We start from the raw sequence: 8,226 nt of genomic DNA on the forward strand, positions 1-8,226 counted from the left end.
TATATTTCTTGAAATGACAATTTTAAACAAAAAAAAAACCTCTTTATGATAGTTCTGAGTCCATCTGCTGGGAAGAAGTGAAATGCTTTTGTGTGGATCTGTAATGAGCCTCAGGTTTTACATCTCAAAATTAATTTTGCTCTGAAAAACCACTTTTTGCGAGGGTCTTGCCCCAGGGTGATTTACTGAGAAATGCGTGTTGGGCTTTCATTCTTCCCATGACTTTTCCCTAAATGCAGTCTGGAATTAGATACTAAAGTCTGACTCCTTGTATATGTTTCTTGCCTATAAAAAGAAATATGAAAACTCTCAAAATCCTGATTAAAACCATCACACAAACCCCCATAGAAGTGTATTTCCATCAAGATGTCTAACTAGCCCTGTGGCTACAAAGCTACATTTCACTGAAAATAATCTGTGAGAATCCAGAACAGGAGTTACCTCTTTCCCTGCAAATGGTCCTACAAGAAAAATCAATCCTTGCCCTTACAAAAAGAAAAAAGAAAACAAAAAACCAAAACAAAACAACCACAAACCACCCAAATAGCCTATTTGCCTCTAAAATCAGTTTAATTCCAAATAGTTTCTAACTTCAGTATAGATCCCAGTAAGAAAATAGCATCTCTACTTTGACCCCTCCCAGGGCAGACCCTTGTACATCCAGTTAAGCTCAATTAGCCAACAAGATTTTCTTATTACTGAAACTTCTCAATTGAGACATCTGCAAGATAATGCTTCTTCTACCTAGCTCTGACTGCCCAGAATATGAGCATAGATTTGCCTTCCCCTTCAGTGCATTTGCACCATTTACATTGTGGCTTTGCTTTCAGCTCCAATTTTTATTCAGTTCCCCTAGCCAGTGAGAAAGCATTTTTAATTGCTCAGTGCCAACAGCACAATAAAGATGTTTGAAAACCCAGGACAGAGAGCACGTAGCCAGACCTTTGGCTCTGCCATGATGGATGGTTTGATGTCTGAAGTCTGTGGGAGTCTTTTCATTAACTTCAGTGTGACTTAAAATGACCTGGTAGCCTGTGGTGCCCTACACCACTCGGGTGTCCAGGATTAATTCATTTTGTTAAGTTCTGCTAAGAAAAGCTGTTTGAGGCGCCCAAGGCTTAGGCACTCAACTTTAGATCTTGCTGCAGACTTCAACCATGTGCATCTCTAGCGCATAAGGCCATAGAAGGAAATAAAAGTTAAGAAGTTGCCTTCAGCTGCAGTGACTCCTGCCATTCAGGGGCAGCTGCAAGGCTTTTCTTTGGGCGGGCGTTTGGAAGCAGCACAGTATTTACACAGGTGTAGGTCCTGTTTAAACCCTCATTGATTTCTCCATCACACTCCCTTCCAGAAATATATAGGGAATGTAGAGCCAAGTCATGCAAAAAATGTTAGGGTTTGCACCCCTAATCTAATTTCTCCTTCTCCACAAAGACACATCTTCCAGACTTGTCAGTCATCCTTTGTGGTGAGCTCCACCTTCTCTTGTGCTGTAGGGCACAGATAGTGGGGGTGAAGCCACCGAGTTCCCAAGCACCACATGAGTTTCCCCACAATTTCAGGATACATCAGCTCCTGTGTTCAACACTGAGTCTTGTAACAGCCAAGCCAGAAAATTCATGCAGGAAAGCCCTTCATTTATCCCTCCCAAATACGATGCAAGTGTTTTAATAAAACGGGTTCATATTATTTCCTGCTCTTTAGGAGATGAACAACTAAAGATCAAAGAAAGGCATGGAACAGCTGACAAAAAGCTAAAAGCCCACAGACTTTAGGGAGCTCAAGAACCCTGGCAGTTAAGAAGGCAAGTGGAAAAGGCTGTGGTCAAGCCTTTCTGTAGGCACCAATGATTTTGAATTAACACCCTGCCCATCCCACAGGCTGGGTTTGGAGGTAGAAAGAACAAATACTGAACACTCTCTCTTTGGACATCAAATCTCCTTCTTTTAAAAGGTTTACTTAGAGAACTCCAAGAAAATATGTACTTCTAAAGAAACTTTAAATAAATCAGTGCCAGCAGTAGGACAGCTGTGCTCAGCACCCACTTTTAGATACTGACCTTTTCTGAGCTGCTGCTTTCCACATTTTCTAGTGGTTCACCACAGCTGTATCTACAAGCTTTGAATTTCTTCAGAGATTACCTAAATGTCACTTTCCTTGCCAACATCTCTCCAGAGACCCATCCCAAGTGCATGAAACTCAATGGGAATCTTTCTTGAAGTACTTTGGGTCCATCCTATTCCACTCTTTGCATTCTCCAGGCTGGTCCACAGCAGCAGCAGAGACTCCCTTTGCCCATCTCCACGTAACATCGTTGCTCGTGTCTTTCAAAGACAGGAAAAGACTTCAGCTCATGGGGTGTGTTTAGGGACAGGCCTTGACAAGAACATATAGGCTAGTTAATGTGAGCCTTGGGCAGCCAGTGCAATGCCTCAGTTTCCCTTTCTGAACTTTTGAGATGGCACATCCCACACTTCAGAAACCATCAGAGATTAGCAACAAGGAGTAGCCTAACCTCACCCAATCCCTGGTGTCTTCTTGCATACTTCTTATCAGCAACCCCTATCATATGTCCTCAAATTCTACTGGAATATTTTTAACTAGATTTAAAAAAATCACTTTTTGACACTAAGCAGAGCCCAATGCGGGAACTGCTGATGGAAAGCTGCTGCCCTGAGCTTTTGCAGCAATTTAGAGATCAGCTTTTGCAGCAATTTAGTATCACTGTACCCAGCAATCCAGGTTTATAAGAACACAGCTAAAGCCCAATTATCCCCAGCTATTTACTGAAAGCTGCCTCAAAGTGCCTCCCCCTTTCTTTTTTTTCTCTTTAATGAAGTCTTCCCTCCAGCAGTTCGTGTGAAAGTGTGCTCCTTCCAAGGCAATGATAGGAGGCAGAAGGAAGAAACATCAGCTTTATGGAACAATGGGGTAAAGGGTAATGAGAGCAGTGGCACCTACTCAGGGTTAAAGGCTGCCCTGATGAAATGGGATGTGATCCTCCCAACAGTGAGCAGCCCCTACCCACCAGCTGATGGGCTCCACCCGGCTCCTCACCAATACCATAATGGGTACAGCCAAGCCTGTGAGCCTCCCATTTCCAAAGAGAGTGGGAATTCAGGACTTTTCTGGTTGAGTTTATAAATTTATAGGCAGCAATGAAATAGCTAACACTTGGGCTGGAGGTATAACAAGAAGTTTTACTGAAATTCCCCCAGAAAATTTAAAAACAAAAATCAGATGACTGCTGCTCTAGGCTGTAGGCCTTTCCTTGTAATGAGATGTGCAGCTGAAGCAATTACTAACTTTAGTTTTTTAAAAAAAGCAATAGCAGTTTGACTAGAAGGTCTTCCTCCAGGAATGAGCTAGTAAATGAAAGCATTAAGTTAATAAGGGCTTGAGTGCTTCAGATCATTACAGAGATGGCCTACAGCTCCACACTTCACCAACTTGATTTTTTTTTTTTTTTTTAATATTATTGTCAAAACAGCTTAAAGAAAACCCCCTTTGGATCTATTCAGCATTAAATGCAGCCTAGACAAAGGGCTGCTTTCCTCCATTAAGCAACATTTTTAAAAGCAAAAAACTAATAATTAAATTCCACTGATGAAAAATGGCTTCTAATAAATAAAGAGAAACAGATGCCATTGGCCTTGGCAGCTTTCGTATCAGTGACCTGAGCTGCTACTCAACCAAATGAACGTGGTGCGGCAGGAGCTGGGGGCAGCACCATGGAGAAACTCCCAGTTCAGCTTCAGCCAGAGACATCTTGGGATATTCCTGGTGTTTGAGCAACAGTCAGGGCAGCTGGTGGTTCCTGCCAGCCTGGCACTCCCACAGTTAAACCCTTTTATCCTGCCTTCATCTCAGATGGGCAAACTTGCTTTGGGACAGGCCCAGGATTGGGATCTGTGTTGTCCAGAAAAAAGCTGGAGCCTGCACCCAGGATCAAGGTGGTCATACACTGTCTGATTGAAGCTCCTTCATGGTGGCTGGGGCCAAACTGGCCCAGCCCCACCACAACAATTGTGTTTACCCTCACCCCCTGCCCCCAGCCAGGGCAGTATGCCCAGGAACTCAACAAACTCCTACTGCTTCCACATCTCAACCAGGGCACGTCACCACAAAAGAAGGAAGGGAATTTCCCAGGGTATACCTGGACAGCAGAGTTCTCCCTTCTATTGGAGACTTCTTGTAAGTTATCGTCCTTTCTCCCTCCCATCCCATCTCCCTCAGGTGCATTCCTAACTCAAAACATCTGAAACTTATTCTAAACTCTGAATGTGATCAACTAAACACAACTAGAGAGAGTTTCAGGCCTTCACACCCTTCTGTACATCCACTTCCAGGGGGGTTCACAGAATCAATTAGGTTGGAAAAGACCTCTGACAGGATCAAGTCCATGAACGCCCCATGTCAACAAGATCATGGCACTAAGTGCCATGTCCAGTCTTTCGTTACACACCTCCAAGGGAGACTCCACCACTTCCTTGGGCAGCCAAATCCAGTGTCTAATCACCTTCTGTGAAGAAATTCCTCCCTATTTCCAACCTGAATCTCACTTTAGACAGCTTTAGACCGTCCTCTTGTCCCATCACTGGTTCTCTGGGAGAAGAGACCAACCCTCACCTGGCTACAACCTCCTTTCAGGAAGTTGTGTAGAGTGTTAAGGTCACCCCTGAGCCTCCTTTTCTCTGGGGAAAAAAAACCCCAGCTCCCTCAGCCAAGTTCCAGAAGCAGGGAAGTCATATTGCATATGGGGTTACTGCAATATCACAAACTTAAGCTGGTTATTTCTTACTTCTTTATTTTAAGAGCTACAATATTCAGGTAGCTCAAGGAAAAACAACCTTTGGATTTTGTCTGCTCATAAATCCATCACAACAGCTTGGGGGAAAACAGTAAATAAGATATTGGAAGAAGAGCACAAGAGGCCAAAAGAAAAGCATCTGCCTCTGGATGTGCTATTTGCGACCAAAGTCAGGTAGCAGGCTGTGATATTAGTGTGTGGTATTGATTTGTTCTTAATCCAGAGAAATGCCCCTGTAATGAACTCTGCTGTGCCCTTAATGATTTCATATTGAAGGATGTTAGGTGCCCTGCTCATAACAGAGTAACAGCAATTCCAAAAATAGCAATCCTCATAATAAAATGTTATTGAGAATCCTGAATTTCAATATAAAAGGGACTCTGCTGTACTCAAGGGCTTACAAGATACAAATGCATACTTTAAAAAGTTGTATTAAAGTCATGTTGGTACCTGAGTTAGAGAGACACCATAAGATGCTACTCCAGGGAGCAGCTGAGCCCCAGGTCCCCAGGAAACTTTTAGGCAGATGTAATATAGGCTGGATTTAATCCCATCAGATGACAGGAGCTGGATGTCTGGAAAGAGCTGAGATGCTTTCACGAGCTGCCTGCGAGGGCAGGAGAGTATGGCTGCGGTGCTCCTCAGCAACCATCAGGGACAGCACAGGCACAGGGTGCTGGGCCAGGTGCCACGTGCCTGGTCCTGGCTCTGCTGCTCATCCCCAGCCTTTGGCAGGTGACCCTTCCAGAGGGTCACTACCAAGCTGCCACTGCAACTGGTGCAAGGAGGCTTGCGGGAGAGGGCGGCTGCTGCCAGCTTCCCAGCAGGAAGAAGCATTCCCACCAAGATCTGGGCCACCACAAAGAACTCAAGAGCCGAGAGCACCAGGTCTAAGGTTGACTTCACTTGCAGGTGATTCCCCAGCCCCAGCTGTGTCAATGCTACAAACAGCAGCCCCAAATAAAGCCCCCCCAGGCTTCCCGGCCTCTATCAGCACAGAGCTCATCCAGCAGGCTGGCCCAGGGCAGGACCCCGGTGGCTGTGAAGGATGGGGGTTCCCCATCTCCCACCACAACTCCTAACTCCTAACCCTAACCACATGGCTGGTGCCAGAGCCCCTCTCCTGGACTAGAGGAGCAGAAGGGAAGACCCAGCCCTGCAAAGCCATGCTGGGGAGCAGCTTCAAGCCTTCAAATAACCTTCAGGCACAAGCCAACTTCATTCAGAGCAACCGGGGGCATCTCCTGACACCTCTAGCAGGACTGGGGACAGGATTAATTAGCTGGAGGAAACAAGGGGTGAACGTTTGCCTCCTACAAGCCCCAAAAACAAACTCAGAGCTTGGTTTCTATGTTATCCAGGATGCAGACCGGAAAAAAAGCCATTAGGTCAATTATGCCTTACTAAAACCATAATTGCCTTAATTATAGCCCCATTGCTCCTGACCCCTGCCCAGAAGGTGATGTCAGCCAGGCTGCCGCTACCTGCAGGGTCTGTGTGTGGGGCAGGTGGGAGCACCTGAGGGGGCTGTGGCTTGCTGCCTCCTCTGAGACACATTCCTGGGGAAAAGTGGTACTAAAAACTGGACCAGAATGGTGAACTTGTGCCCCTGAACTGGCTCTAAGCAGGGGAAGCAGGAACTCTCCCCAATACCCAAACTCCCTCTCTGCTCCAGCCTAGCTCCTGCTAACAGTTAACCCACAGGCTGGCAGCACCTGGTCCTCCCCAGGGAGACAAGCAGCATCCTTGGACCCTGTCTCTGAGAAAGACTCTGAATCCTAAAGCAGTGAAAAAAGAGTAGCAATGCATGGAGAGCAGAAGCTATTTGCATCCACATTCCAGAAACCTCTGCCTGCAAGAGCAGAATCAAGTTTACTCAAAGCTCCAGGCTATGTGAAACCAGAAAAAATGAGTGATTCTAAACCAGAATGGATTTTGAAGAGGAGTGCCACCAGAGTTCAGCAGTTTTGTGGGGTCATAACTCCTTCAGAGCAGTACTTTTATTGTTACTTACATTACAGGCAGAGCTGAAGAGGTGCAGCTGCGACTGGGGCTCCGTGGAGCTTGGCACAGCTTGTACAGGCACTAAAAGGAAGTTTTCAATCTGAGAGAACAAGGAAAAGGAAACACTGCTAGGAATTAATTTGTCTATCGTGCTGAGCAGGCCCTGGTGCAGGGCTCAAAGTGAGAAGGAGCTCAGCTCTCACTCAGGAGGTGCAGGATGGACTTTTCCTGCACTGCTCTCTGCTCTTCCGCTCCCATCCAGCACCAGCACCAGTATCAGTAAAATCTGAGTATCTGCTCCTTTCACCAAAGGGGTCGTGAGCTTTGCCAAAGACCCTGGTACAAGAGGTGTCCTCAGACCTCCAGGCAGACTGGGGACACAACTCCTGTATTCCAGTCAGAACCGTAACCACATCCCCGCCAACCTACTGCTCTGCTTGTGAAATGCTGCCTCTTCTCGCCCACGTTTGTTAAAATTCAGTTCACTCCCTGAAGGCAGAGTTGGTTTTTTGGTGTAAAGGGGGCCAAGAGCCCACATTTTTTTGGAACTGTGATTTTAATAGCCTGATCCCACAACATTACCTAAGTGAACTGTAAAATACGTGTGAAAAATCTATTTAATGCATATACAACCTTCTTCACTGCTCCATGATTTAGGGCTCTGCTCCCTGTTTTGGGGTTCAGGATTTTTCAATCTGGAACTGTAGACAACATCAAATGTTTCTTTGAATAATCCTGCCACAACTGCCAGCTAAAGCCTAAACAACTGAATCATTCATGAGCCCATCCACAGAGCACGAGGCATTCAGCAGAGGAAAGAGCATGTCAGCCTTTAACTGGTTGCTATTAAAAACCTGGAAAAGGGCGGTTGGAGAGGGAGGAAGGAGGAAAAGGAAATAAATTATTATGTTGATCATGTTTGTGCAACGATGATGGAAGACAGGTGGAAAACACAAGGACAAAATGTGAAGTAGCCTGGGATATCTTAGACAGTTGGGCACATTTAAATGGGACAAGATTTAATTTAGGTGAATATAAAACAGGTCTTGATGATGCTCATTATATAACAAAGGAATAACATGCAAGAGAAGAACCACAAGAGCTAGGTGTGGAGGAACATGCCTTCACATGCCATTTTGTAGTGACATTAGCTGTTATTTCAGGTTGGAGGGAACTGAGCTGACATCCTCTGGGAGTGAAGACAGCAGCTGAAGTCCAAAACCTGAGCCTGCTGCCTCACATTTCAGGTCATCACTACTGAATTCTGCATCCCAAAATGGGCAGCAAGGAATCAAAGCATGTGGAACGACATGAGAAAGCAACTAGTCACTTAAGACTGCTTGAGAGGGTAAAAATGTGATTAAACAGGAAGCTCTTCCAGGAACTGAGGAAGAAGGAGAAGGGAACCAGGA

This window comes from Poecile atricapillus, chromosome 1, assembly GCF_030490865.1.
Source record: "Poecile atricapillus isolate bPoeAtr1 chromosome 1, bPoeAtr1.hap1, whole genome shotgun sequence".
NCBI lineage: Eukaryota > Metazoa > Chordata > Aves > Passeriformes > Paridae > Poecile > Poecile atricapillus.